This window comes from Mobula hypostoma, chromosome 22 (assembly GCF_963921235.1).
Source record: "Mobula hypostoma chromosome 22, sMobHyp1.1, whole genome shotgun sequence".
Taxonomy (NCBI): Eukaryota; Metazoa; Chordata; class Chondrichthyes; order Myliobatiformes; family Myliobatidae; genus Mobula; species Mobula hypostoma.
The window spans coordinates 26020067-26044163 of record NC_086118.1 but is presented as its reverse complement, the minus strand read 5'-3'; positions in this window follow the sequence as shown (position 1 = coordinate 26044163).

Sequence of the window (24097 nt, the reverse complement as noted above, 5' to 3'; positions counted from 1 at the left end):
TGTGAAGAATTTGTGGCATTGTATCAAAGGCCTTCTGAAAATCCAAGTACGCAACATCAACCAATTCTCCTTTGTCTATAATGTTTGTTATTTCTTCAACAAATTCCAACAGATTTGTTGGGCAAGATTTTCCTTTGAGGAAACTATGCTGACAATGGCCTATTTTATCACATGCTTCCAAGTACCCTGAGACCTCATCCTTATTAATTGACTCCAATATCTTCCCAACCACTGAGGTCAGACCAACTGGCCTATAGTTTCCTTTCTTCTGCCTCTCTCCCTTTTCAAAGAGTGGAGTGACTTTTGTAATCTTCCAGTCTTCCAAAACTATTCCAGAATCTAGTGATTCTTGAAGGATCATTATTAATGCCTCCACAATCTCTTCAGCCACCTCTTTCAGAACCTTGGGGTGTACACCATCTGCTCCAGGTGGTGTTCACCCCAGTCCTTCAGTCCTTTCAGTTTCCCAAGAACTTTTTCTCTGGTTATGGTAACTTCACACACTTCATGACCCTTAACACCTGGAAATTCCACCATACTGCTAGTGTCTCCAACAGTGAAGACTGCCGGGAAATACTTATTCAGTTCATCACCCATTTCATCCCCAGCATCGTTTTCCAGCAGTCCCACTCTCGCCTCTCTTTTATACTTTATCTATTTGAAGAAACTTATGGTATATTTAATATTATTGGCTAGCTTACTTTTGTATTCCATCTTTACCTTCTTAATGACTTTTTTAGTTGCTTTCTGTTGGTTTATTAAAGCTTCCCAATCCTTTAACTTCCCACTAATTTTTGCTCTATTCTATGCCCTCTCTTTGGATTTTATGTTGGTTTTGATTTCCCTTGTTAGCCATGGTTATGTCATCTTTCTTTTTGAATACTACTTCCTCTTTGGGATGTATATATCATGTGGCTTCTGAGTTGCTTCCAGAAATTCCAGCCATTATTGCTCTGCCGTCATCCCTGCCAGTGTTCTTTTCTAATCAATTCTGGCCAACTTCTCTCTTATGCCTCTATAATTCCTTTTACTCCACTGTAATACTGATACATCTGACTTTAGCTTCTCCTTTTCAAATTTCAGGGTGAATTCGATCACATTATTATCACTTGTCCCTAAGGATTCTTTTACCTTAAGCTCTCTAATCAATTCTGCTTCATTGCACAATACCCAATCCAGAATAACTGATCCCCTAGTGGATTCAACCACAAGCTGCTCTGAAAAGTCATCTCAGAGGCACTCTGGAAACTCCCCTCCTGGAATCCAGATTTTCCCAATCTATCTGCATATTGAAGTCCCCCATGATTATTTTAACATTGCACTTTTAGCATGTATATTCTATCTCCTGTTGTAATTTGTAGACCACATCCTTACTACTCCCATGAGGGTCTTTTTATCCTTGCAGTTCCTTAGATCTATCCATAATGATTCAACACCTATGTCACCTCTTTCTAATGATTTGATTTCATTTTTTTACCAACAGAGCAATGCTGCCTCCTCTGCCTTCCTGCCTTTCCATTTGATACAATGTGTATCCTTGGACATTAAGCTCCCAACTATAAGCTTCTTTCAGCCATCATATGATGCCTACAACATCATACCTGCTAATCTGCAACTATGCTGCGAGTAGATCTACCTTATTCTATATACTGCACACATTCAATTACAACACCTTCAGTCCTGTATTCCCCCTTTTCGATTGTGTCCACCTTTTAAGTTCCAACTCATTCTGTTGACTGCAATTTTTCCCCGTCAGCAGTCTCTCCTCACTACACATTGCCTCTGTTTGTGAACCTAATACCTCATCTTTAGCAGAATTATCCGCTTTTCCTACTATACTCTTTGCATTCAAATATATGCAGCTTAGGACACTAGTCACACCATGCTCAACTTTCTGATTCTAAACTTTGTCTGAAGTCTTACCAACATCTGTCTCCACAAGCTCTCCATTAACTGTTCTGACACTCTGATTCCCATACCCCTGCAGCATTAACAAACCTTCCCACTAAGATATTAGTCCCCCTCCAGTTCAGGTGCAAATTGTCCCAACTGTACAGGTCCACCTTCCCTGGAAGTCAGCCCAATGATCCGAATGTCTTATGCCCTCCCTCCTACACCAACTCCTTTGCCGTGTATTAAACTGTATAATCTTCCTAGCTCTGGCCTCACTAGCATGTGGCACGGGTAGCAATCCTGAGATCACAACCCTGGAGGTCCTGCCCTTTAACTTAGCACCTAACTCCCTGAACTCCTCATGGAGAACCTTGTCACTTATCCTACCCATGTCACTGGTACCTACATGGACCACATCTTCTAGCTGTTCACACTCCCACTTAAGAATGCTGAGGACTTGATCTGAGATATCCTGGACTCTGCCTCCGGGAGGCAACGTACCATCTGGGAATCTTGCTCTCACCGACAGAACCTCCTGTCCGATCCTCTAACTAACGAATCCCCTATCACCACAGTGTGCCTCTTCTCCCCCTTTCCCTCCTGAGTCACATAGCCAGACTCAGTGCCAGAGACTTTCCTCTGTTAGGTCACCCACCCCCCCATTACACTGCACTGGCTACTTAAACCCTTTTCCCCCCCTGAGTGTCATCCAGTCTCCTGTGTCCTGCACCTTGGGTGTAACTATCTCCCTATATGTCCTATCTATCACCATTTCAATCTTCTGAATGTTTTGGAGTTCATCCATTTCCAGCTCCAACTCCTTAATGTGGATTATTAGAAGTTGCGACTGAATGCACTTCTCACAGCTGTAGTTGTCAGTCTCCCTGCCTTCTCACATCCGCAAGAGGAGCATTCTACCCTCCTGCCTGGCATCTCTACTGTCCTCACTGAGCAGATATAAAGAAGAGAAAGAAAAAGAACTTGAGCTTTTCTTTTGCTTTCTCTGACTGAAACCTCTCTTCATAGAAGCCTCAAAGAACTAAAGCCTCAAGATCACCACTCTGTCCAGTCAGATGACAGCCTCTACAGTGCTTGCCCCTGCCTTCCTTTAATCTGATCTTGCTAATCAATCCAATTAGTCGCTGGTCAAAGCACTTTTTCGCCGTAGCAACCCGTTGCTGCCTTTTGTACTCAGGCAGTGGACCTGATTGAAACCTTCTCCTCTCAAAACCTTCAATGCTGGATTGGTAACTGGTCAAACCTCTTTTTTTTGGCAGTGATTCAAAGAGCTGATGAGACAGCCATGGATTATGCAGAACATGAATATTGAGCATATCGGGAGTATTCAGGATTGGATAATCCAGGGAGGGACAAGCCAGACTTCCTGAAAATGATGAAGAAAAGCCTGAGGTCAGCCTACTAGGAAGTTTTAGATTTAGGGATAGTGGTGAGGTCAACCTACTCTGCAATAGTTTCATTAGCCGGTCAGATAGACCAAAGGAAGTTCAAGAGAAGTCGTAAGTGCCCATAGTGAATGCAGCTGCTGTGACATCACAGAGGGTTTTCTTTGTGTGCCAGCAACCAGTGCACATAGCAAGGAACTGATGGTATAGACATGGGAGGGTAAAGGAGTTGATATGTTACAGGTGCAGGGACATGGTTGGAGGTAGTGTCCATAAAAAAGGAAAGTAAAACAGATGAAAGTCACACCGACAAGCAATCTCTGACCCCATCAGTGCCCAGTCTGACCAATCTGACTGTCGAACAGATCATAGAGCTGGTGAAGATGGCTTCTAGGTCAGAAAAAGATGTGGTGGCAGCTCCCACTGCCAGTGCTGGTAACCCACGGACGTACACAACAGCATTGTTAGGGGGCCAGCAATGTGATATGTTAGTTGACACAGGGACATCAGTATTGATAACTGACCTACCCTTGCCAACAACCAGACAGGCTATTTCTATTTTGGGTGCAGGAGTGAAAATGGTGAAAGCTGAAAGAAGTGAGTCGCAAATGTTCGAAATCAGCGGGGTGCAGCTTCCAGTGTATATCAGGGTCTGTCCAACTAATGAAGGAACCATCTTTGGAATAGACATCCTAAGGGAAGCAGGGCCCATTATAGATTCAGGAAATGGAGAAATAATATGGACAAGCCAGGGGCAGTGAACACGTACAACCAACAAATAGCCAGTGTGGCCACAGCAGCTGTGAACATCAGAGACTGGAGTCAGGATGGTGGCTATGGGTTACTTTGTCAGCAGTTCACAGCAGTGTGGACAAGACACAAGCAAGACTGTGGTTGAGTAAAGATAAACCCAGTTAAATAGAGGGGTGCCTGCAGAAACCACATAAGCAGTTGTCGTCGTCGTCGTCGTTAGGTCGCATCTGGAATTTCCAGTTGGTGTACGATTTCCCTCCATGCCGCCCTGACATATTGGGAAATCATATACTTGGCAGGTTACAGCAGTTGTTTGCCTTTGCCTTCTGCCGGGTGAGTTTAAAGAGATCACCACCCCTTGCGGTGGATGACCAGGACGTCTACGTGTCTTGTTGTGTTCTTAGTGCTCCACCAACACCTGCTGGGCCTGCCTCCTTGACCGTTGGACCATTAATCGGTCTCCTCCGCTCAATCCGTCAGGGCCGGACTTCACACGCTGGGACAGACAAATCCCCTACCTCATCAAGGGTCGAAGGTCTGTCGGCTACCCTCACCTGGTTTGGCCTATCTGCTGAGACGGTCAACCGGGATGTGGCCACTGCGGGTGCTACAGCTACTTGGAGCCACAGGTGAGAGCTAAGTGCCAGGTGGGGACCAAAGGTGGATGAGCTGCCCTGAAAAAGGGCATGGCAGGCCCCCCACCAGAGGTGCTACCCCTCCCTAGACACTCATACACCCCACATAAGTAGTACACTATAAAAACTGATGCAGAGACAGCCCCTCACAAGTAAGTTAGGGACACTGGAATGAATCCAGCAAGCACCATCCTAACAAAGGGGGAGGCACACGAGTGCAAAATGGAATCAAATTTTCTTATCAAAAAGGCTCAGCAGAGGTTGTATTTCCTACGTCAACTCAGGAAGTACAACCTGCCTCAGGAGCTGCTGATTCAATTCTATTCAGGAATAATCCAGTCTGTTCTCTGTTCGTCCATCACTATCTGGTTTGGATCAGCTACCAAACAAGACAAGAATAGACTCCAAAGAACCATCAGGGCTGCAGAAAGGGTTATTGGTGTGAAGCTGCCCTCGATCCAGAACTTATATGCATCTAGAGTCAGGAAGCGAGCAAGCAGCATCATTGTAGACCCATCACACCCTGGACATCACCTGTTCCAACTCCTTCCTTCTGGTAGGCGCTTTAGATCACTGTATGCCAGGACAAAGAGGTACAAGAACAGTTTCTTTCCGTATGCCATCAGTCTTAGGAACACTTGAATTTTAGCCTATTATAAACCAAGTTCACCTGTACATACACAGGTATACCTCATTGTATATAGTTCACGATTATTTGCACTATTGTTTTGTTTGCTTTTTGATTCTGTACGGCGAGAGCTCAGGGAAACGGGCATCAAATTCCCTGTATGTGTCCACATACTTGGCGATAATAAAGGATTCTGATTCTGAAATAGAGCAGAAGGAAGATACCGGTGTGATAGAAACACTTCTTAAAGGGGAAGCAGAGGAAATTTTTATGGATGGGTTTCAGAGGTACATAGACGGGAAGCCACAGACTGGGTGGGCCATGGTGAAGGAAACATGAGAAGAATTAGCTTCAGGAGCACTGCCGGGGGCTGCTCAGCTCAGGTGGCGGAACTGGTGGCCCCAATAGAAGCACTGCGCTACAGTAAAGGCAGACGGTATGGCTTCGGGGTGGTACATGATTATCTGATGGCAGGGGCACGATGAGGATTTGTAACTTTATCAAGGGCAGGTATTCAGCACGGGTGCCCAATACAACAGCTAGTGGAAGCAATGAGTCTGCCAGCCAAGGGGTCAGTAATTAAAGTAAAAGCTCACCAGAAAGCGGACAGTAAGGAACAGAAAGGAAATGAGTGGGCAGACATCAGTGTGAAGAAGGCAGCAGAGGAACAAGAGGCAATTGCAATTGTAAGCATACAAGAAGAAATGACTGAAGCCATTTTTCTAAATTTATATGAAGAGGTGGAGGCAGAAGAGAAGGAGAAATGGAGCAAAGGAGGGACCAGATGGGAGATGGACCCATGGGGAGGAAGAAGTCGTGGTGGCGCCATCATGTATTAGGCAGATATTTCTGAAGTTTTATCTTGGGGTGATGCGTCAGGGAAGGCAGAGCATGATCACAACCGTCCGGTGGTGGCTGGGATGGGCGGGGATGATGAGAAATTCTGCTGCCGTTGTATCATTTGTGCCCAGCATAACCCTGGTAAGGGCATAAAGCTACAGATGGCAAACCAGCCATGGCCGAGGGGGCCCTGGGAAAACGTCCAGATGGAATTCAAGGGGCTTCTGCCAAAAATGCTGGGGAAGAAGCCGTTGTCTTGTAATTATGGATCACATCACCGGGTGGGTAGAGGCTTTCCCAACAGGGGACTGCACAACCAGCACGGCTGTGTATGGATGCTAGTTCAGGAAATACTCTGAAGGAGGGGAACCCCAGTCCAGGTGGACTCAGATCAGGGAGCACATTTCACAGGGAAAGTGATGAAGGAAGGGAGCTGGCTCTTAGAGATTCAACAACAGTTCCACGTACCCTACCACCCTCAGAGCTCAGGGACGGTAGAAAGGATAAATCGAACAACCAAGAATACCTTAACCAAAGCTATAACTGAGACAGGAAAGATGTGGGCTGATAACCAGGAAACCTGATGAGATTGCAAGCAATCCCAAAATGCACACTGGGTCTCAGCCCCTACGAATTATTGATGGGGCGAGCAATGCGACTCCCCTATGGGGTAATTATGGGTTGTGGTGAGCCTGGGGCCTACAGCAATAGACTGACACTGTAATGTATGGACCTATTTCTTTTAGAACAATGATCTCCCCCTTAGCACTACGCATTGATCTGTTGTCTGCACCTGCGGTGTTGTCTACACACTGCGCACTGTTCTTTCTCTCCCGCTGCAATGTGAATACACCAGTTAAAGCCATCTCCCACGCCCGTGCTTTTATTTAATATATATGTAGATGTGCACAGACACAACAGACGCAGTATGTGAAAGGCCTTTGTCAGCAACTTAAATTGTTGAAGGACCCAGAAAAATAGCAGCAGCACATTGCTGATCAGAGAGAGTCAGAGGGAAAGGAGATAGTCCTCCCACAAGCAAAATGCTGGAAGAGCTCAGCAGGCCAGGCAGCATCAATGGAAAAGAGTACAGTTGACGTTTCAGGCCGAGACCCGTCAGCAGGAAGTCCTGCCAAAGGGTTTCAGCCTGAAACGATGACTGTACTCTTTTCCATAGATGCTGCCTGGCCTGCTGAGTTCCTCCAGCATCTTGTGTGTGTTGCTTGGACTTCCAGCATCTGCGACTTCTCTTGCTTGTGATTAGTCCTCCCACAGCCAGGTGACCAAGTCATGGTGAGGTTGCTAAAAGGGCAGGGTTTGCTCCCAGATGGTGCTTGTGACAAGTGACAGTTGTGTCTGTGTGCAGATTCAGTGAGGCAGCCAGTGGAAACACTGGACCCAGGTTCTACCATATGACTCACCTCGTTGCCCCCACAGATAGAGCGGGGGTCAAGTGTACCCAGTAACCATGTAATTGCAGAGAACCTAAGATACACCAGACCTGGCCACAGTTGATGGAAATACACCCACAGCATACGCGAAGGCTGACGACTCCAAGAGTGTGACAGAAACCTGTGAACAGCATGCTGAAGTGTGATTGTAACGGTATTCTGCAATGAAGCTGGTTGCTGAAGGTAGTTGATTAGTTGAATAGCATAGAATAGAAAAATTTTTTGGGAAAGTAAATGGGGAGGGATTTAAGTTAAAGCAGAGACAGCAGGTTGCACAACTTTGATGGCATGGCAGAATGAGAAAGATTGCACACGGCATCTCTTGGCAGTCACACCCAGCCTGAATGTGGAGTGATTACAAATGAGCTGGGCCCTTTCAGCAGTTGGGCTAGCGATTGACTGGACAGTTTGGAAGTGGGTGCCACCGGGGAGAGGCTTTTGCAGTCACTCAAATGGAGACCACCCCAAACCCTCCTGTGCGTCGATGAGAGGGCCTGTGAGCCTGATGCACTTACCTCTCCGGTGTGCCTGGAAAGAGGGTTTTAGCTAGAGAGAATGAAGGGTTGAAGACAAGGAATATGACAAAGCTGGATTCAGCCAGCAGGGACCGAACCAAGAGGCATATGAATGAAGCTGCATTTCTAAAGACTGTTCAAATTTCTGGTACAATCTCTCTGCTTGGCATTTTGTAGGTAGCCTTTAGGAATGATAGGGTAGATGTAGATGCACATAAAGTAACTGGGGGAAATTCCGAGGCAGGGCATTCTTGCTTGAGTAGATCCTCCTTAAGGTTGGCCTTTCCTGGTACGATTTTATTTTTGTCCTGGAGTGCCAAGAGGAGGGACTGTTAGAGTGATTTTTGGGGTTAGCACATACAGCAATTAACTAACCAACTTCAGCCACTAGCCTTCAGATTCGAACATGCATTGAAGATCACATCTAAAATGCAGACCAGGCAGACAGGAAACAGGTAATTAACTGTCTACAAGCAACACACATCAAAGTTGCTGGTGAACGCAGCAGGCCAGGCAGCATCTCTAGGAAGAGGTGCAGTCGACGTTTCAGGCCGAGACCCTTTGTCAGGACTGTAAAATTAACTGCCTACATACTGTTTGCCAGATTCCAATCAACTTCCCATTGCATGAATATGACAGTAATTAACACTTATTTTGCATGTGATAGTAGGAAGATCCAGGTATTTGAAACTGTTACATGTAGTTCAAATGAAGCACTGTTAATATGTTTGAATTGTCCTGAATTTTCTCTGATCTTTAGCACATAGAATCTGTGTAGTGTTGTGGGTCAACCAGACCTTTTTTAACCGTAGGTGTCTCAATATGATGCCAGCAGTATCATGCTTTGTTGAATAAAGAGGCTACTTCATAGCTACCAGTACCTTCCTCCGGTGACTTGATTCACACAACAACAGATTTAATTGAGTATGCCCACAAGAAAATGAATCTCAGCGTTGTACATGGTGACATATATGTAATTTGATAATAAATTCACTTTGAACTTTTGAACTTTGAACTTAGAACTTTGAACTTCGAGTGCAAGGTTGTTACTGCAACACCACTCAAGCAACTGATCTATCTCACTCTGGTACGCCTCCTCATTACCATTTGAAATTTTGCCAATAATAGTTGCACATTTATAGATGGTGTAGGAGTTGTGCCTAGCCACAGAGTCATAGGTATGAAGAGTAGAGCAGTGTTGACTGTAAGCGAGGAAGAGTTGTTATTTCCGATACGCACAGACTGCGGACTCCCGCTGAGGAAGCCAAGGATCCTATTGCAGATGGAGGTACAGAGGCTCAGGTTTTGGAGCCTGCGGATAAGAACTGAAAGTATGATCGTATTGATCACTGATTGCACTGGTTGCTGTGAGCCAGCTCTACTCCTGCCCCTTTCTCTACATGTTGTGCTCCATTGTCCCATTAGGAGCAAGGAAACAGGCTGCTAACTGTGTAATGCTGCGTTGTGGTGGATTCAGGGTGCAATATTTTGTAACTCCAAAAACTAATTGAAAGAAAAACGCATGTCCCCTTATAGCTCTCTTAAATCCATTCTTAAGCTCCTTCCTGAATACATTGTAATTTTCAAGATTCCTATCTAATCCTTGCTTCCTAAACTTCAATTGTGCTTCTATCTTGCTTTTGACTAGATGTCCCATATCTCTTGACAACCATATTTCCTTCACCCTACCAACTTTTCCCTACCTCAATGGAACAAACCTTCCAGAACCCCATGCATGTGTTCCCTAAACATTCTTTACATTTCCATTATGCATTTCCATACATAAATCTCTTCCCAACTTATGCTCCCATGTTCTTGCCTAATTCTGTAGGTTTTCACAAATAAAACAAGGTGAGGCATTTTATGTTTAATGAAATTCGTAACACGTTCTATTGAACTCCAGAACCTAAACATAGAACGTAGAACATAGAATAGTACAGTACAGTACAGGCCCTTTGGCCCACAATGTTGTGCCGACCCTCAAACCCTGCCTCCCATATAAGCCCCCACCTTAAATTCCTCCATATACCTGTCTAGTAGTCTCTTAAACTTCACTAGTGTATCTGCCTCCAGTACTGACTCGGGCAGTGCATTCCATGCATCAACCACTCTCTGAGTAAAAAACCTTCCGCTAATATCCCCCTTGAACTTCCCACCCCTTACCTTAAAGCCATGTCCTCTTGCATTGAGCAGTGGTGCCCTGGGGAAGAGGCGCTGGCTATCCACTCTATTCTTCTTATTATCTTGTACACCTCTATCATATCTCCTCTCATCCTCCTTCTATCCAAAGAGTAAAGCCCTAGCTCCCTTCATCTCTGATCATAATCCATACTCTCTAAACCAGGCAGCATCCTGGTAAATCTCCTCTGTACCCTTTCCAATGCTTCCACATCCTTCCTATAGTGAGGTGACCAGAACTGGACACAGTACTCCAAGTGTGGCCTAACCAGAGTTTTATAGAGCTGCATCATTACATCGCGACTCTTAAACTCTATCCCTCGACTTATGAAAGCTAACACCCCATAAGCTTTCTTAACTACCCTATCCACCTGTGAGGCAACTTTCAGGGATCTGTGGACATGTACCCCGAGATCCCTCTGCTCCTCCACACTACCAAGTATCCTGCCATTTACCTTGTACTTTGCCTTGAAGTTTGTCCATCCAAAGTGTACCCACCTCACACTTCTCCGGGTTGAACTCCATCTGCCACTTCTCAGCCCACTTCTGCATCGTATCAATGTCTCTCTGCAATCTTTGACAATCCTCTACATTAGCTACAACACCACCAACCTTTGTGTCATCTGCAAACTTGCCAACCCACCCTTCTACCCCAACATCCAGGTCGTTAATAAAAATCACGAAAAGTACAGCTCATACAAAATAGCTCTAAAAACCTTTCTGTAACAACATTAACAGCTCAGACCAGCCCCTTAAAGCAAAACCCCAACTCAATGTTGGTGGTTGTGAATTGTTTACATTTCACCCAAGACCTTGATGACGAGGATGGTGTCTACATTCGATACCACACCGATGGCAGCCTGTTCAACCTGAGGCGACTACAGTCCCACACCAAAACACTGGAGCAACTCATCCGAGAGCTACTCTTCACCGATGATGCTGCCCTTGTTGCCCACACAGAGACAGCCCTGCAGCGTATAACATCCTGCTTCGCAGAGGCTGCTGAGCTCTTCGGACTGGAAGTCAGCTTGAAGAAGACAGAAGTTCTCCATCAGCCCACACCTCAGGAAGATTACCACCCTCCCCGCATCACCATCGATGAGGTAGATCTGAAGACAGTCCACCAGTTCAACTACCTGGGCTGCACCATCTCGTCAGATGCCAAAATCAACAAAAACATTATGTCCATACATGGCCACCTCTACTGCCATGATGAGGCTAAACTCAGGTTGGAGGAGCAACACCTCATATAACGTCTAGGTAGTCTCCAGCCCCTTGGTATGAACATAGAATTCTCCAACTTCCCGTAATTCCCTCCCCCTCCCTTCCTCTATCCCTATTTCACTCTACCCCCTCCCCCATCTCCCTCATGGTTCCGCCTCCTTCTTCTACCACCCATTGTTTTCAGGGCTATGACGTCAATGCTTCCCCTCCCCCACCCCTTTGTCTTTCAAATTACTGGTCTATCAACTGACGCTACAAGCATTCTTCAAGTCCTTCCCCATCTTTCATTCTTCAATCCTGACGAAGGGTTCCGGCCCAAAACGTCAACGCATCATTTCTGACTGATGCTGCCTGACCTGCTGAGTTCATCCAGCGTACTGAAAGTGTTGCTTTGATCTTTTACAGCATCTGCAGACTATTTTGTGTCAACAAAAAGATTGACAACAGACTGGCAAAGGCAAACAGCGCATTCATCAGGCTGTACAAAAGAGTCTGGAACAACAAGCATTTGAAGAAAGGCACAAAGATCAGCGTGTATGGACCGTTGTACTGACCACCCTCCTGTATGGCTTCGAGTCGTGGGTCACCGACCATCACTTCCTACGACTCCTTAGCGTTTCCATCAGCGCTGCGTCCGCACCATCTTCAACATCCATTGGAGTGACTTTGTCACAAACATCGAAGTCCTCGATTAGGCAGAGGTCACCAGCATCGAGGCCGTGCTGTTGAAGACGCAGCTGCGCTGGGCAGGGCACGTCTCCAGGATGGAGGATCATTGCCTGCCCAAGATTGTGCTGTATGGCGAACTTTCCACTGGCCACTGTGACAGAGGGGCACTGAAGATGAGGTACAAGGACTCTCTGAAGAAATTCCTTAGTGCTTGTCACATTCGCCATTGCCAGTGGTTTAATCTAGCCTCGATCGCGAGGCCTGGCGACACACCATTCACCAGTCTGTCTCCTCCTTCGAGAATGCGCGCAGCGTTGGCATTGAGGACAAAAGGAGAAGGAGGAAGAATCGTGACACAGCAGCACCAAACCTAGAACAGAATTTCCCTTGCAGCCGCTATGGCCGGGCCTGCCTGTCCTGTACTGGCCTCGTCAGCCACCAGCGAGCCTGCAGCAGACATGGGCAGCCCCCTTCCTAAATCTTCGTTCGCGAAGCTAAGCCATGATGATGATGATGACATTTCACCCAGTTATATTACCCAACATAGTCCCCCCCGCTCAGAATTCACTAAAACCAGCATGTGAGTTTATCTGGAGCTCAAATGAGCTGCCTGGCTCAGGTCCTGTGTTCCATGGGTGCAGGAAACGCAGGTGACTCTGGCTCATTCAGAGGTGCGTGTGTTGACACGCTCTTAGTCATGGGCATGGCAGCGGAATTCTCCAAACCTTCGTGGGCTGGTTTAAGGCGATCTATTGGAATAGGTTCAGGTTTACCCCTCTTATCTAATGACAAAAGTCTTTTCTCCCCATTCGAAAACATGGAATGGGCCATCATAAGGGGGCCTAAAGGGGATGTTGGTGTACGCCATGGCGGACGAAAATGAGGCAACAGGAACCCAAGAGTGCTGTATGCCATGATGGGAGGTGGGAATAGGTGAAAAGGAATTGGATTTATTGAAGAGGGAGGAATGCTGCCATGGCATCAGGAATAAAATCACCTGACACTCTTAAAGGCTGCCTGTATACCAACTCTGCCACGGATGACTGCAGGTCCTCTTTTCCGGCAGTTCTGAGCCCCAGCAGGACGACGGGAAATGATCATGCCAACACTCATCGGTCAGGGCCCCCAGAACGTTCTTTAAGGAGCGGTGAAACTGCTCACACAGGCCATTGGACTGTGGGTGATACGCCATGGTGTGATGTAGCTTCATGCCGAGGTTCTGAGCCATCACAGCCCGAGGTCTGAAATGAATAGGGGACTGCGGTCAGAGGAAATATCAGGGGGGGGTGCCAAACCAAGCCATCCAGGTGCTGCTGAACGCCCGAGCCTCGTTTGCAACTGTTGTCAGTGCTAGAGGGATGACCTCTGACCTTCAGGTGGTACAGTCCACCATGGTAAGAAGGTGCGTGAAACCAAGGGGTGGAAGAAAACCATCAAGGTCCACGTTGACATGATCAAATCATTGCTCAGAGACCTCAAGAGGTGCCAATGGCACCCGAACATGACAGTTAATTTTTTTCCCGCTGGCATTCCATACGGGTTGCAATCCAATCGTGCAATCCTTTCTGAGGCTGTGCCAAACAAACTTTAGTGCAACCAGTTTTTGTGAGGCCTTCCAGCCCGGATGCAAGAGGTCATAAATGGAGCGGAAAGCAGTCTGCCTCCAGTGTGCAGGCACAAAGGGGCAAGGACGGCTGGTTGAGACATCGCACAGGAGAGAAACCCCAGCTTCCGCAAACTTAATGTCAGCCAGCCACAGGCTAATCTCTGCTGTTTGGTAAACCTGGACTTCTGGGTCAGTAACTTGGCCAACTGCCATGCTGGCATAGTCAACACGTTATGTAAATTATGTAGGCTTATGTAGGCACGTTATGTAGGCTGGCCGTGAGAGTCAATCAGTCAAGGCATTATCTTTCCCCTTGATATGTTGTATGTCAGTTGTGAACTTGGACATGCAGGCCAGGTTGTTGTGCTGCCATGCGGACCGAGGGGCTGATATTTTTGGCCATTGCGTGCATGAGGGGTTTGTGGTCAACGGACACTGTGAAATGGCGACCCTCTAGAAGCAAACAAAAATAGCAGAAAGCCAGATAGATACTGAGAAGCTCACAGTCAAATGTGCTGTACTTTCTTTGCAGCCGAACAAGGCAAGTGGCTGCCACATGCCTCTGACCAGCTGTTCATGCACAGCACCCAGAGCAAAGTCTGGGGTGCCAGCAGTAATAGCTATGGGTGCATTGGGAAGCAGGTGCGGCAATAGAGTTGCGTTAGAAAAATCTCGTTTGGTGTCATCAAATGTCCTGGTTGTGCCCACTGACCAGTCAAGCACTTGATTAGGGGGATTACTTTTAAATGCAATATACAGAAGGAGCTTAAGTTCAGCATCTCACAGAATGATGCGATGATAGAAATTCCACATGCCTAAAAACTCCTGTAGTTTTTTTTGTAGTGCGGGGTGGTGAGAAATCCATACTAGCAGCTACTTTTGATGGGAGGGGTTTCGCACCTTCTGCGGAGATGTGATGGCCAAGGAAGGCAATGGTTGACAATCCAAACTGGCATTTAGCATGGTTAGTAATCAACCCCGTTGGCTTTAGCATTCGAAAAGTGTGCAGAGATGAGATACGTGTTCAGATTTGGATGCACTGGCAACAAGTATGTCATCCAGGTAAACAAAAAGAAAATCGAAGCCTTTTAATACTGAGCCAATCAGCCATTGGGAAATCTGTGCAGCATTTTTCAGCCCAAATGACATGCACAGATACTCAAAAGGATCAAATGGGGATATCACAGCTGTTTGGGCAATGTCCTCCAAACACACAGGCACCGGATAATATCGAGTTTGGAAAAAATTAACTTTCTGGCTAAGCATACTGAAGAGTTTTGGATGTGTAGGACCGGCTAACGATTGGGGAGGCAGGAGCATCATGGTGGCTTCATTAAGGCATCAGTAATCGCCACATGGAAGCAACCACCATCAGACTTAGAGACCATATGGAGGGGTGAAACCCAGGGGCTTTTTGACCGGCATACAATGCCGAGTCTTTCTATGTAGGCAAACTCAGCCTTCATGGTTGGCAGCTTTTCTGGATCTAGTCTACACGTGCGGGCATGGATTGGTTGGCCAGTTGTGGGACTGTGATGCTCTTTACCATGTTTTGTGACTGTAGTTGAGAAGGTGGGCTTGGTGAGGTCTGGCAATTCGCCAGCAATCGAGTGAACTCACATTCCATGGTGCATGTGCTTGACAGAATCATTGTGGGGAACTTTCTGGAGGAGCAGGCTAACAACCCAAAATCCTTGACATCCACAAGCTGGCAGTTCTTAAGATTGACTAACATTCCTTCGGCTCACAGGAAATCCACATCGAACAGAGGTCCAGGCACTTTAGCCAGGACAAAGTCCCCCGTGTAATGTCACCCACTGAAGCAGAGCTTCACCCGTGATGTTCCATAAGCCTGGATCTTGCTGCTATTGGCGGCCTTCAGTGAGGTCTCATTGCTCTTCAAAGTTCAAAGGTTAATGTATTATCAAAGCATATATCCATATACAATACTGAAATTTGTCTCCTCTAGGTAGCCACAAAACAAAAAAGGAACTTGAAAGTCATTCAGAGAGGAACATCAAACCTACACTGCTGCACACAAAAAAGAAAACGGCATCCCAATCATCAACTCCGAAGTCCCCTCTCACCCTGCACAAAATCAGAACAGGAACATTGACCCCCAAAAAACAACCCCTCCACCACACAAAAAACTAACAGAAAATTAACCTCCAAACACCCTCCACTCACACAAGAAAACGGAAAAGGAATGGGCAATAAAAGCACAGAACATAAAAACCATAAGTCTGAAAATTTCCACAGTCTATAAGCACAATAGTCCAATCCATAAACACAGAACCACTGTACCATCCTCCGATATCACCGACATCATCAAAAGAGAGGGACACCGTATGAGCGCAGAGGCCTACCTGCCTGCCACAGTGATAGGCCACTCACAGACTCCTGCTCGGCAGTGATCAAAAGGAAGGCCTCGTTGTCTCAATTGTCCTCAATGCTTTAATCGGCGATTAACGGATGCTTTAATTGCCAAAATGAAGTCGAACTTTGGCACACGCTTCGTCTCAAAGTCTCTTCGCATCGAGACTGTCCGAGTGTGTGCTCACCTCCTGGAATCTTCAAGGAGACAGCAAAGTGCTGCGTCACTCAAATGATCACCAATCTGTAAATCCCAGGCTCTAGCAGTCCCAGAAAAACACTTAAGGTGAAAAACAGACGTAACAGAAGTAGAAAAGGAAATTTTTGGAGTTATCTGGAAGATGTCGACCAAGGGAGCGTTGTACACTGGCACCATCTTGAATTAAAGGCTCTGTGCCTTTTCAACAATAAGCGATGTTGGCAGCACACTCACTTGAGCACCCATGTTACACAAGAAGAATCGCCCTGAAAGGGTGTCCGTAATGAACAGTAGATGACCCTCTCCAAGTCTATGGTAAGGATCAGGAAGTTGTGGTCACGGTCTATGAAATGTTCACCCCCTGCGAAATCGGACACCTGACCAGGTTCATTGTCTGATACCAGATCTAGTATGGCCTCTCCTCTAGTCAGCCTGTTTATATATTTTGTCAGGAATCCTTCCTGGATGCAACAAACAACTTCTACCCCATCTAAATCTTTTGCACAAAGGAGGTGCCAATGTGTATGAGGGAAGTTGACATCATCCATGGTATCAACCCTGTTATAGAAACATAGAAAACCTACAGCACAATACAGGCCCTTCGGTCCAAATTCTGCCTCCCAATCTAACCCTCGGGTCTCTTTTGCTGTCGGGGGGGGGGGCGGTGCGGCTTTCCCTTGGTAGGTCGATTCCCCTCATAATATCCAAAGCGATACACATGATACACATGTTATAGAGGGGAATGGCAACAGTGTTACTCTGCAATATCTGCCTATTATCTTTCCCTCTGCTTTCTCAATCTATATGTACCACTACTTCTGGCTGCTCACCCTCCCCTTTTTAGAATGCTCTGAACCTGATATGAGACATCCCTGACCCTGGCACCTGGGAGGCAACATACCATCCAGGAGTCTCTTTCACGTCCAGAGAATCTCTTATCTGCTCTTCAAACGATGGAATCCCCTATAACCACGGCTCTTTTCTTCTCCCCCTTTCCTTCTGAGCTACAGAGCCAGGCTCAACGCCAGAAACCTAGATGCTGTGGCTTTCCCTGGTAGACTGTTCCCCTGAACAATATCCTAAGCGGTATACCTGTTACAGAGGGAAATAGCCACATAGTTATTCTGCACTATCTGCCTATTCCATTTCCCTCTCCTGGCAGTAAATATATTTTCTTATTGTTTGATATGAAAATAATTTGTTGTAATAATTTGAAAAAGCATTCAAATTTTGGCAAAAGCATAGCAATGAAATGGTACAGAAATCCTTGCATAAAGGTTTAAGCTTGAGTGATACAGGAAATAACTATGAAACTAAAATAAACTTAATTTTAAAAACAAAAAGGTGTTGAACCTACTCAGTAATTCAGTCAACATTTATGGAGAGAGAAACATTTCAGGTTTATGATCTTTTATCAGAGTTGCAAAGTTAGAGAACAAACTTCCTTTAAGTTGCAGAGGAGGGGAGAGGTTTACAGAACAATGATCGAAGACTGCGTGGAGAGCAAAAGAAATAGATGGTGGTGGCAGTTAAAAGAGGATAATGAGTGCTTGTTAATTATTGTTTGGGATTTTTCTGGAGTTAGGAAATTATGGATATAGGATATTAACTAAAATGACAACCAGCCTTCAGGAAATAAAACTTGCTCATAATTTAGCTTCAACTGATACTTTAAGGCTATTGAAACCAATGATTGGATGGGAGACATTCTGGACCATTGAAACTATACAGGAAAAGTCAATCAAGAAATGGTCAATTTGTGGTCATTGTAAACTTCAGGGTGAGATCAGGGAAGGCATTATGTAGCATTGTTAAAGTGGCATCCCTGCCAATTAATGCACAATTCAGGACAGATCTGTTTTATCACTGGCCAACTGTATATTCAGGGATCTTTCCCTCAAACAAAGGAGTTTATTTTGGGTATCTGGAGATTTGCTCAGGGGCTTTTGAACCAGCCACGAGTATTGAATATTCAATGATGTTCTGCGAGTTGGGACTTGCTAGCATTGTAAATATATAATTCAACAAAATTGGCTGTCTGCATTCAAAATATTAAAGTTAAGTAGGTAATTATATCCAGTGAAACTGTGGTTAATCGTTTATGTTCAAGAAGTATTGAGCACTATGTCAGGAGAGGAGAACTAGATTCTCTGTGGAAGATCCCGCTGCTGTTAGTAAGGAGCTTGCACGTTCTCCCTGTCACCACTTGGGTTTCCCCCGGGTGTTCTGGTTTCCTCCCACATTCCAAAGGCATATGGGTTAGAAGGGTAATTGGTCAGATGGGTGTAATTGGGCAGCACAGGCTCCTTTGATTGGAAGTGCCTGTCAACATGTTGTCTCTCTAAATAAAAATAAAATAAATCAAAAAGATCTACAGTGTGAAATAAAGATTTTTATATATCCCAGTTACAGCTGCCACATGGCTCACTTTAGTCAGTCACAGCAATTCTAACTAAACTGTCTGGAGGAGATGAACTGGATATAGAAAGAAATAAATGAGGGCAGAGGTGAAAGCTTTGTAAGACATATGCTAGGACCGTGAGCTGCAAAGTACAACACTGCAGTTGCTAGTAATCTTAAATGCAAGAAAATAGTGGAAACACCTACCAGCTCCTGTGGTGGAGAGAAATAGAATAGGCATCACTGATTTCATGGGACTTATCAGTTCTCATGCAAACTGTAGCAGTGTTTACCTGAAATAGTTGAATTCAACATTGAGTTGAATGTACCTGGAGCAGGGGTTCCCAACATGGGATCCACTGACCCTTTGCTTGATGGTATGGGTCCATGGCATGAGAAAAGGTTGGGAATCCCTAATCCAGAGGAAAGGTAGGGTACTGGTCCTTGATCTCACAGCAAAAAGACAGAGATTGCGTCCAGAGTGGAATTGAAACTGAGAATCCAAGTAATGCCTGACTGAAATCTCCTGGTTGCCCTACTGAAATCTCCTGGTCGCCTTACTGAAATCTCCTGGTCGCCCTTCCTGGCTAAAAGGAAGTGTTCTACAAAGTGGTCGTCATATCTGTGATTGGCTTCCCCAAGTTATAGTAGAGGAGACCACATTATGAGCACTGAGTATATAGAATGGAAGAAAAACAAGTGGATTGCTACTTCACTTGGAAGGAGGTATCTCTGGATGGTAAAAAGTGAAAGAATAAAGGGTCAAGGGTGCACCTCCTCTGATTACACGGGAGGGTGCTGAGGGATGAGGTGTGTTGGTGGAGCTAGAAGAAGTGAGTAATGCTAAAGGGGAGTGTTTGGAAGGATTGGACATTACAGAGGATGATCTGTGAACGTAATTTCTGGTGCGGTGGAAAGTAAAGACATGTGATTCCTATTCTTGTTCTGCGTGAAGGAGAGAACACAAGGACAGAACGGCAAGAAATGGAACAGATACAGAAGAGATAATAATAAAGAAGAATTTGTGGTTAAGGTAAAATGAATAGAAGATGGAACTGCAAATATGGAGAATGTTATCATCAGAGTGGAATTTAACAGAAACACAGAAACTGGAAGAATTCAATGGAGTCCTCACAGGAAACAGCTGGAGAAGAGGTATAATCAGGATGGGTGTGTAAGACATTTAATTAATTTTACTCTGACTTATCCCCTGAAATGGAGATGGAAAATTTGGGTAATGAAAAGAAAGTTCGATGTGTTAAATCCTCATAGAGGGATTAGAAGTGGAGAGAGTGAGCAGTTTCAAGTTCCTGGGTGTCAAGATCTCTGAGGATTTAACCTGGTTCCAACATATCGATGCAGTTATAAAGAAGGCAAGACAGCAGCTATACTTCATAAGAAGTTTGAAGAGATTTGGTACGTCAACAAATACACTCAAAAACTTCTCTAGATGTACCGTGGAGAGCATTCAGACAGACTGCATTACTGTCTGGTATGCGGGGGTGGTGGTGGGGGGGTGGCTACTGCACAGGACCAAAGGAAGCTGCAGAGGGTTGTAAATTTTATCAGCTTCATCTTGGGCACTAGCCTACAAAGTACCCAAGACATCTTCAAAGAGCGGTGTCTCAGAAAGTCAGCGTTCATTATTAAGGACCTCCAGTACCCAGGCCATGCCCTTTTCTCACTGTTACCATCAGGTAGGAGGTACAGAAGCCTGAAGGCACACACTCAGTGATTCAGGAACAGCTTCTTCCCCTCTGCCATCTAATTGTTAAATGGACATTGAACCCTTGAACACAACCTCACTTCTTAAATATATATTATTTCTGCTTTATTGCACGATTTTAATCTATTCAATATACATATAATGTAATTGATTTACTTATTTATTTTTATTATTATTACTATTTTTTCTTTGATATTATGTATTGTATTGAACTGCTGCTGCTAAGTTAACAAATTTCATGACACATGTCAGTGATAATAAACCTGATTCTGATTCTTTGACTCCTGCCTTACCGCACTTACATGAAACAATTATCATGTAACAGTCCATGAAGTCTTGGGTGGAAATTGGCAGCAAAACATAGAAAACATAAAAAACCTACAGCACAATACAGGCTCTTTGGCCCACAAAGCTGTGGCAAACATGTCCTTACTTTAGAAATTACTTAGGGCTACCCATAGCCCTCTATTTTGCTAAGCTCCATGTAACTATCCAGTAGTCTCTTAAAAGACCCTATCATATCCGCCTCCACCACCGTTGCCGGCAGCCCATTCTACGCACTCACCACTCTCTGCGTAAAAAACTTACCCCTGACATCTCCTCTGTACCTACTTCCAATCACCTTAAAACTGTGCTCTCTTATGCTAGCTATCTCAGCCCCGGGAAAAAGCCTTTGACTATCCACACGATCAATGCCTCTCATCATCTTATACACCTCTATCAGGTCACCTCTCATCCTCCTTCGTTCCAAGGAGAAAAGGCCGAGTTCACTCAACCTATTCTCATAAGGCATGCTCCCCAATCCAGGCAACAGCCTTGTAAATCTCCTCTGCACCCTTTCTATTGTTTCCACATCCTTCCTGTAGTGAGGCGACCAGGATTGAGCACAGTACTCCAAGTGGGGTCTGACCAGGGTCCTACATAGCTGCAACATTACCTCTCTGCTCCTAAACTCAATCCCACGATTGATGAAGGCCAATGCACCGAATGCCTTCTTAAGCACAGAGTCAATCTGCGCAGCAGCATTGAGTGTCCTATGGACTCAGACCCCAAGATCCCTCTGATCCTCCACACTGCCAAGAGTCTTACCATTAATACTATATTCTGTCATCATATTTGACTTACCAAAATGAACCACCTCACACATACCTGGGTTGAGCTCCATCTGCCACTTCTCAGCCCAGTTTTGCATCCTATCAATATCCCGCTGTAACCTCTGACAGCCCTGCACACTATGCACAACACCTCCAACCTTTGTGCAATCAGCAAATTTACTAACCCATCCCTCCACTTCCTCATCCAGGTCATTTATAAAAATCATGACGAGTAGGGGGTCCCAGAACAAATCCCTAACATACACCACTGGTCCAAACAGAAAATGACCTGTCTACAACCACTCTTTGCCTTCTGTGGGCAAGCCATTTCTGGATCCACAAAGCAATGTCCCCTTGGATCCCCTGCCTCTTTACTTTCTCAAGAAGCCAAGCATCAGATACCTTATCACATGCCTTGCTGAAATCCATACACACTACATCTACTGCTCTACCTTCATCAATGTGTTTAGTCACATCCTCAAAAAATTCAGTCAGGCTTGTAAGGCACAACCTGCCTTTGACAAAGCCATGCTGACTATTCCTAATCATATTATACCTCTCCAAATGTTCATAAATCCTGCCTCTCAGGATCTTCTCCATCAATTTACCAATCACTGAAGTAAGACTCACTGGTCTATAATTTCCTGGGCTATCTCTACTCACTTTCTCGAATAAAGGAACAACATCCACAACCCTCCAATCCTCTGGAACCTCTCCCGTCCCCATTGATGATGAAAAGATCATCGTCAGAGACTCAGCAATCTCCTCCCTCGCCTCCCACAGGAGCCTGGAGTTCACCTTGTCCAGTCCCGGTGACTTATCCAACTTGATGCTTTCCAAAGGCTCTAGCACATCCTCTTCCTTAATATCTACATGCTCAAGCTTTTCAGTCCACTGTAAGTCATCCCTACAATCGCCAAGGTCCTTTTTCATAGTGAATACTGAAGCAAAGTACTCATTAAGCACCTCTCCTCTGGTTCCATACACACTTTTCCACTGTCACACTTGATTGGTCCTATTCTCTCACATCATATCCTCTTGCTCTTCCCATATTTGAGGTAACTAAAAAGACAATACGCGGAGAAAAAATGAGGTACGAAGATAAACTAGCCAAGAATATAAAGGAGGATAGTAAAAGCTTCTTTAGGTATGTGAAAAGGATAAAAATAGTTAAGACCAAAATTGGGCCTTTGAAGACAGAAACCGGTGAATTTATTATGGGGAACATGGAAATGGCAGACGAGTTGAACAGGTACTTTGGATCTGTCTTCACTAGGGAAGACACAAACAATCTCCCAGATATAATAGTGGCCAAAGGACCTAGGGTAATGGATGAACTGAAGGAAATTTATATTAGGCAGGAAATGGTGTTTAATAGACTTTTGGGTCTGAAAGCTGATAAGTCCCTGGGACCTGATGGTCTGCATCCCACGGTACTTAAGGAGGTTGCTTTAGAAATCGTAGATGCATTGGTAATCATTTTCCAATGTTCTATAGATTCAGGATCAGTTCCTGTGGATTGGAGGGTGGCTAATGTTGTCCATCTCTTCAAGAAGGGAGGAAGAGAGAAAACAGGGAACTATAGACCGGTTAGCCTGACGTCTGTGGTGGGAAAGATGCTGGAGTCAATTACAAAAGATGAAATTACGACACATCTGGATAGCAGTAACAGGATTGGTCCGAGTCAGCGTGGATTTACGAAGGGGAAATCGTGCTTGACTAATCTTCTGGAATTTTTTTAGGATGTAGCTATGAAAATGGATAAGGGAGAGCCAGTGGATTTTAGAAAGCCTTTGATAAAGTCCCACATAGGAGATTAGTGGGCAAAATTAGGGCACATGGTATTGGGGGCAGAGTACTGACATGGATTGAAAATTGGCTGGCTGACAGAAAACAAAGAGTACCGATTAACGGGTTCCTTTCGGAATGGAAGGCGGTGACCAGTGGGGTACCGCAGGGTTCAGTGCTAGGACCGCAGCTGTTTACAATATATATTAATGATTTAGATGAGGGAATTAAAAGTAACATTAGCAAATTTGCCGATGACACAAAGCTGGGTGGCAGTGTGAAATGTGAGGAGGATGTTATGAGAATGCAGGGTGACTTGGACAGGCTGGGTGAGTGGGCAGATGCATGGCAGATGCAGTTTAATGTGGATAAATGTGAGGTTATCCACTTTGGTGGTAAGAACAGGAAGGCAGATTATTATCTAAATGGAGTCAAGTTAGGAAAAGGGGAAGTAAAACGAGATCTAGGTGTTCTTGTACATCAGTCACAGAAAGCAAGCATGCAAGTACAGCAGGCAGTGAAGAAAGCTAATGGCATGCTGGCCTTCATAACAAGAGGAATTGAGTATAAGAGTAAAGAAGTCCTTCTCCAGCTGCACAGGGCCCTGGTGAGACCAGACCTGGAGTACTGTGTGCAGTTTTGGTCTCCAAATTAGAGGAAGGACATTCTTGCTATTGAGGGAGTGCAGCATAGATTCACAAGGTTAATTCCTGGGATGGCGG